The sequence below is a fragment of the Lygodium microphyllum genome, chromosome 17 (assembly GCF_053477565.2).
Source record: "Lygodium microphyllum isolate KBCC chromosome 17, Lygodium_microphyllum_v1.1.10, whole genome shotgun sequence".
In the NCBI taxonomy this organism is placed as follows: Eukaryota; Viridiplantae; Streptophyta; class Polypodiopsida; order Schizaeales; family Lygodiaceae; genus Lygodium; species Lygodium microphyllum.
The window spans coordinates 79,070,520-79,078,937 of record NC_141151.1 but is presented as its reverse complement, the minus strand read 5'-3'; positions in this window follow the sequence as shown (position 1 = coordinate 79,078,937).

The window sequence follows — 8,418 nt, the reverse complement described above, 5'->3', positions numbered from 1 at the left end:
CATGGAAATCTGAAAGCCAATAGTGACAAGATATTGTCCTATCTTGTCAGACCACGCTCTAGGTGCTTGCTTCAAGCCATACAATGCTTTCTTCAACCTGCAAACAAACTCAGGATGAACAGCATGCACATAACCTGGTGGCTACTCCATATAGACCTCTTCTTGCAAATCACCATGCAAGAAGGCATTCTTTACATCCATCTGATGTAAAGACCGTCCCTTTGATGCAGCCATAGCAATGACTGCTCTTACGGTTGCTATCCTTGCAACCGAACTGAATGTTTCTTCATAGTCAATGCCATATGTTTGTTCATACCCCTTGACTACTAATCTTGCCTTGTATCTGTTCACAGAACCATCTGCATTGTGCTTCACCTTATAAACCCACTTACAGCCAATTGCATTCTTACCTTTAGGCAAAGGTACCAATTCCCATGTAGCATTTGCTTCCAAGGCATCCATTTCTTCATCCATGGCTTTCTCCCATTTTTCTTTTCCCATGGCTTGCTCAAAAGAAGTGGGTTCTGGTTCCTATATCACTTTGACCATATATGCATAGTGAATGGCTGTAAATCCATCATATTTCAGCCTATCCACAGGATACCTAGCTCTCGTAGATCTGCGCAAAATAGGTTCACTCCCAGGTGCTCTCAAAACATCCCTGGTTTTCCTTACTCCAGGTGTAACAATAGAAGGAATACCCAACTCATCATCAATGCTCTGTTCTGAGCCACTGGATTCCCCATCCACATAAGAGTGACCTGCATTCACATCAAACATGGGCTGATCAACCTTCTCTTTTCCTTTTCGTAATACCTGCATACCACTATCTGCATTGCTTTGAGAAGATTCTCCTGATCTCAATCTGCCTGTCCATGGCGAAGAATGTGAACCACTGCTAGAGGACGCTCCAGGTCCACTAATATTTTATGACTGCCGCTGTGAATTCTGTTCAGCATTACCATTTTGTGCATCTACATCATCAATCACATTTACTGGTTTATACTAGCTACTCATCTCATCAAAAACAACATCTCTGCTCAATGTAAACTTACGAGTAGAAGGGTTATAGCATCTATACCCTTTTTGCTGCAGAGAGTAACCAATAAAGATGCACTTCTCAGCTTTTGGATCCAACTTGGATCTCAACTCATCTGGCACATGTACATAGGCAATGCAACCAAAAATTTTCAAATGAGAAATATCTGGTTTCCTACCAGTATACCTCTCCTCTGGAGTCATCCCATGTATTGCTACAGTGGGAGTCATGTTCATTATATAGACTGCTGTAGCAACTGCTTCAGCCCAGTAAAAATCTGGCAAGTCTTTTTCGTTGAGCATGGCACGAGATACCTCTCCAATATGCCTGTTTTTCCTTTCTGCAATTCCATTTTGTTGTGGGGTATGACTGCATGAATATTGCTGCTTTATGCCATGCTCCTGTAGGAACCTTGCAAACTCATTTGAGAGGTACTCTCCCCCTCCATCTGACCTTAGGCATTTTATTTGCAGGCCTGTTTCTTTTTCAACCATAGCTTTAAGAGTTTTGAAATGCCCAAAAACTTCACTTTTCTTTTTCATAAAATACACCCAAACTTTTCTGCTATAGTCATCAATAAAAGTGACAAAAGAACGACAGCCTCCAAGAGATGCAGCTTTAGTAGTCCACACATCAGAGTGGATTAATTCCAATGGCTTCTTACTCTCTTGAACATGTCTAGGAAATGGTTTCCTTGCCTGTTTTCCAAACTGACAGGCTTCACATACCTTATGCATTTCTGCAACCTTGAATCTAGGCAATCCTGCAACAATATTTTGGGCCTGCATTGATTTAAGTCGCTGTACATTAACATGACCAATGCGTTTATGCCAGATATCAATATCTGCAACTACACCGGTCCCATGTGCAAACATTGCTGCACTCAATTCAGACATGTCTGCATCCAACGTAAACATTCTGCCCTTCTTCTTTCCTTTTGCTATCAAGCGACCTTTATTTTTCATATCCTCAACAAAGCATCCATGAGGATTAAATCTGACCTGCAAGCCCTGCTCAACCATTTTACCAACAGAAACCAGATTCTTGGTGATATTCGGAACATGAAATACATCGGACAGGTATTTCTTTTTCCCATCTTGCATAGACAAATGAATTTTTCCAATCTGCACAATAGGATGTGCAGTATCATTACCAGTCTCCACAAATCCTGGTTTTTCCATTTTCCTTGCATCCTCCATCCATTCTGCATGACCTGTCATGTGGTTTGATGCACCTGAGTCAACATACCATACATCATTGCTTTCTTCTGCACTTGTCACAGAATTGTTCATGTGCTGCACCATAAACAAATGCTCATTTCTGTCATCACCCTGTCTACTAGAAGATGCATAATTCCCTTGTTGCAGTTTTCCATTCATGATGTCATTCTGCTTTTTATAACAGTCTTTAGCCATATGACCCATTTTACCACAGTAGTAACATTCAACATTACTGTTTGCATTTTGGCCTCTTTGCCATCCACCACGACCTCTTTGGCTCCCCCTGCCTCTAGAGTTACCACGTCCTCCTCCATAGGACTGGTTTTCTTGAGTTTGCTGCATATTCTGATTTCTACCATGGCCTCCAAATCGGCCTCCTCTACCTCTGCCTCTACCTCTTCCAGCATTTGAGTAGAAGACAGCTTCTTTTGAATTTCCTCCTGAAGCAGATGCACCACCATTTCTCTGCTCCTCAGAAATTAGAAGAGAAATCAACTCCTCAAAATCAGGAAATCTTTCACGAACTGAAATGGATGTCCGAAACTATGCATAATCCTTTCCTAGACCATTCAAGGTCACAGAAACTAAATCATCATCTTCCACTGGCGACCCAATGGAAGCAAGTGCATCTGCAATCTTCTTCACCTTCATGTGGTAGTCATTGATGCTCATATTTTCTCTTTGCACATTATGCAACTCTTGCTTGAGCTGCATTTTCCTGGCTTGCGTATTTGTGCTATACATTTTTGACAAAGTATCCCAGGCCTCCTTTGGCGTACTTGCATCCTGAATATGCACAATCATAGAGTCTGAAATGCTGATAGACAGCCAGTACATAACTTTTCTGGCTCTCTCATGCCATGCCTTAAATGCCTGCATTTGCTGTTGATTGGGAACATCAAGAAGAACTGGTTCTTCTTCATTTCCTGCAACAAATTCCCAATATCCTTTTCCCATAAGGAAATTCGTCATTCTAAACTTCCATGCTTGGAAGTTGTTCTTGTCAAGCTTTTCAGTGACAATCTGTGAAAGAGAATCAGACGCCATTACAGAACACTGCAAAAAATTCTATCACTGCAAAGAACATAACTTCAGCCTCACAAGGGCTAATCTGCAAAACTGACGAAAGTGGTATTTGACCACACAGTCACTTCCTAGTGACGATTTTGCATCAACAGGCAACGGGGATGATTCTGTAACTCCCAATGTCTCTGCGCACAGGTATACGATGCAATTTCTACAGTAACTTTTCACCGACCTGTAAAACAGTGGCTGCACAGCATAAAACTGGGCCTTTTCTTGAGTGCGTGCAGAAAACTTCCGCCTCCAAAATAGGCCACGAAATGGCCTCAAATCAAAAAAACAGGGTCACCAAGGGCTAAAGGCCTCCCTCGCAGCATATACTTCCCTCTTGCTTCACCGCGAAGGGCGTCTCAACCTGAGACAATGCACTCTTGCAATTTCTGGCTATGCTACCTGTAGAGATCTGCTCCCAAAACAGAAAATGAAAGCAACACTGCTCCTCTTACCAGAACACCGCGAGCTTGGCTTGCTTTCTTGAGCTCCTTACCATGAACAAGGCTCTGATACCATGTCAAGATTGTGGGAGAGAAGGAAGGAGTCTCACTTGTAGCTTTCTTGCTTGCAGAATGGGGGAATACACACAAAGGTGGAGGCTGAAAACTGTTTTCCTCTTCTTAGTTGTGTAAGCCAAAAAGTAGTCTCGTACAAAGAAATAGAAGAACCCTATATATGGGTCTCAAACCAAAGACAACTAACTAAGGTGGCATACTAACTGAGCCACGAACTAGAGTAGATAAGGATAGGTGTCATCTAGCTATTATTCATGGGCGGTGTACCAACCGCATCTACAACTGACAAGTCGGTGACATAAATGCACAACGGTCACCCTGGCATATCATGAGTGGAGCTCGATATCTCAACACAAACTTCACTGTTCTGGCAAGAGGATTGTTTCTTTTTGGATAGGTGGTTCCTTCTTCTTTGCAAGCGTGATAGCAGCAACTTCCAATTCCACTAAATTGGAGGTAGGCTCTTGGGCCTTGGCCGGACTATCAGTAGCACTATTTTTCACTGGGGCTGGGCTTGGACAGTCTTTTGCAGTGTGACCTTCTCCTTTGCATCGACTGCATAAGGGCTTGTAATCCACTGACCTTCTGGGATTTTGACAATTTGGTGAAATGTGTCCTTTTTCTCCACATCTGTAACACTCCACTTCTGATCTCTGACCACCACCAGACTGTCTTCCTCTATAACTTTGTGAGGGAAATCTTCTAGGTCCGAAATTAGGACCAAACTCTCTAGGCTTGGGTCCAATATCCTGTGTTGTCATTTTGGATTCCAGCAAGTTGAATCGTGCGTCTTCTTCCTTCCTTCTCCTATCATGCATCTCCTTCACAGTGCAAATGTCCTCTGTATGGTTCTTCCGTAAACAGTAGGAACAGAAGGCTCCAGGGATGGTTGGTTTTCATGTACATTCAGTGGCTAAATGGCCTACTTGATGACACTTACCACACCAAGTATTTGACCGCATCACATCTCTTCCTGCTCCTACAATATTGGATATGCTAGCGGTATTCACTTTCAGCGTCTGTAGCTGTTCTGTAATCACATCCATCAACTCCTTTTTTATATTTGCAACTGAGTTGGATAAGTAATCCTTCAAGCTTTCTCCTCCTGAGATACTGGCAGTAGGGTTTTGAGGAGTCTCTGTAATCACTGCATAAACAGGTTGGGCTAGTGTAGAAGGGTCTCTGTTCTGATTCTGATTCAGAGCTCCTGTTTGAACTGTTGGCTGTTGGCTCCAGTTGGTAGGGTTCCACTATTGCTGCTGATTTGGCATTGAGGAAATTGGTTGGGACCATTGTTGTTGTGGTTGAACCATCATTTGAGGCATTGATTATGGCCACTGTGGATTTGGTGCATTGTACTCTGATACTGGGGGCATCTGTTGGTAGGGGTAGGGGACTGTCCCTGGGACTGCATTTGGTGGGTACATCATTCCTGGCATCAGAGGAGGTAGGACTCCTCTTCCTGGATTCATCGCCAATCTAGCTTCCACTTCATCGTACAGTCTTGCACCTTCTGTTGCAGCTTGCAATGTGGCTGGTCTTTGCAGCTCCACAAACTTACGGACTTTTGGTTGTAATCCTCTGAGAAATACTCCCTTCTGAATGACATCATCTAGATTATGGTTAGTCCATCTCTTCAGGATGGATTCCATTCGTGAGACATAAGCTTCTACTCTTTCTCCAGAGGACTGACTTAAATTCATAAATTTCTCTCGCATCCGCTCTTCAAAACCTTCACGCCTGAATTTAGTGAGGAATGCCAACTTCAGGTCGTCCCATGTGCCAAAAGTTCATGCTGCTTGTCTCTCATACCACTGAAACGCTGCGCCCTTGAAAGTGGCGGAGAATATTGCTAGCCAATGCTCAGGGGTTCTGGCATTGTTAGCCATACATGCTACCATAAACTCTGCTACATGAAGTTCGGGGTCTTCATTGTACTCTCCCTTAAAAACCGGCAATGGAACTACATTCGCTGGCCTGTCATCAATATTTCCAGGACGGATCTGGCTTGGAAGTGGACCTCCAGTAGGAGGAGGAAGGGCTTGATGTGCCATTGGGACTTCTGTAAAGAGTTCTGCAAGGGCGTCAAAGGCGGCTTCTGCTGCGAGCTCGTTCTCGGCTTTGATTTTTGCCTTCTCTCTTCTCACGTACCTCTGGACTCGTTCTAACGCTTGCCTCTTTATTGCGTCATTCATCAGGGGGTTGGTTCCACTATGTTGTTAGTGCTCCACAGAGGGTTAACACAAGGCTTCAGTCTCTGGAGGACTCTCTTGCCAACATTTCTTCTACTTCTTCCTTTTCAATGTCTCTGAATTCTGCTTTCATGCCACTACACAAAGGAAGGTATTCGGTTCTGAAGGTGTCAAAATGTATACGTCTAAGCATTGTGGTGGTGCCATCATCATAGTAATGCCAGCTTCTGATGGTTTCAACAGTGTATATTGTGAAAAACACTCTGTCTACCAACTTCCAGTGGATTGCCAATTGAACAAACAGAAGATTATCAGTGCACCAAGCATCCCACGTATCTTGCTGTTGAGCATCTACGAACAAATTCCAACTCTTTTCCTTCTTGTCTCTGTGTACCTCCACAGACCAAGACTCCTGAAGCTTCTTCACAATCTCCCACTTGGAAATGTCTGGAAACTTTTCAATGAATGCCAAATCTTCCATGTATGGCCATTCTCTCTGTTTCTGCTCTTCAGTTTGTTCCCAAATAGTTTGCCACCAAGATGCAAGTTTCTATTGCTTCAACAGGAAGAGGAAACTGTCCACCACATAGAGCATGCATCATGATGGTGATGTGTTTCCGCCATTGTGGGATGAACTTCTTGTGGACAGTGGCTTTGATTATGAGAAATTCCAACTCTTCAATGGAAGAAGGAACATTACAAACATCCATTGAATTCTTCTCTTCTTAGCAATGCCATTTCCTTCATTTTTAGCCTCTTCTGGTGCTTGTTGATGGCAAGTTCCCCGGCTGCGCACCAAAAACATGGAGCCCCAAGAGGAACACCAAGGAAAAGGGAATTCTCTTGCAAGAAAATCTATCTTGTAACATCAACAAGCTTGTTTATTAGGTTTCATATGATCACAATGAAGAAAAGAACACCAGGCACAACAAATTTTCATGCAGCATCATGTAAATCTCCCACGGATTTGATAGAATCAACCATATTCTTCAATATCTTCACAAAATCCATCAATAGAACAAAGAAATCAAAGGAATACACCATCTTTGAATGGAAATATATCACATAGTATTCATCTTCACTATCTTCATAGTCTTCTCTCTCAATCTCTCACATACAATCACTCTGTTTTAGTAGAATTGACTATCTCTTACTCTCTCTCTCTCTCTCCATCAATAGTACATCATATCCTCACTACAATCTCTCAAAATCACTCTCAATAATCCTTCTTAGGTCGTGGATACCCCTCCCAAGAGGTATGTCTGATATGAAGAGTCACCAGAGCCACTATAGTGTCCTTTCATAGCTCACTATTGTCACTTCACTCCAGTCTTTACTTCAATCTTCAGCAGCTACTTCTTTCACTTCTTTCAGCTCTTTTGCACTTGTATTCACCTCTTTCCAAGGCTAGAAAACTTTCCCAAGCTACACCCTCATCCATCAGAACACATACAGAAGCATACAGAACAGTCTACAAAACAGTACCAGAACAGCTACAGTACAGAACAGAACAGAGACAGAAGCTCTACATAAGACCTACAGAAGGTTACAGAAGGTCATCAAAACCTCATAACTCATACTCAAACCATTCCAAACTCTCACAAACCATTCAATAAGATTTCACAATATCTCAATCTTCATCAGTCAATACTCCATCCCTCCTTACAGAGAGAAAACAGAACAAAACAGAAGCTATACAGAAGGTATACAGAACCAATCAGAACCTATCAAAACATTACAGGACCTCATATCTCCACTGATAAACATCGTGAACTTCCAAAACACAATCAATATCATCCAAAACACTCTCAAACCACTTTCAAACCAATCAATATCGCATAAAATCAACCATTCAGCTCTCAAAAACGACAAAAATCAGCAAAAAAATAAGTCATTTCAACACTCAACAAATGGTCACAAATGGGCTCTCCCTTGGCCTCTTGGCTCTTATACCCCTTCCCAAGTATGGCGTTGGTGCCCCCAATCACTCACTTGCCGATCTTAGGTATCACAAGCGAGCCTTTTGCCATTTTTTGCACGATTTTTGCCCTGTTTTGCAACAGTAAACCCTACCCTTCTCCGGTGCGATTTCCTAATCCTAACCTACTCTAAATGCAACAAGAATCGAAAGCAAAACACTGAAATGATTTCTCCATGTTTCCCAATCATCAAACAAACAAAATAACCCAAAATACTTATTTGTTTTGAAGATCAAAAACAGCCAAACTTCCTACCTATCTCAAGCTCCGTTTCAGGGATGAATCCCTTACTTGGATGCTCAATCTGAGGCGCGCAAATGCTCAAGCTTGAATCCATTGGTCCCGGCAACGGAACCAAAATGTGGGAGCTTTCGCTCAACCGCCAAGACCCACGGA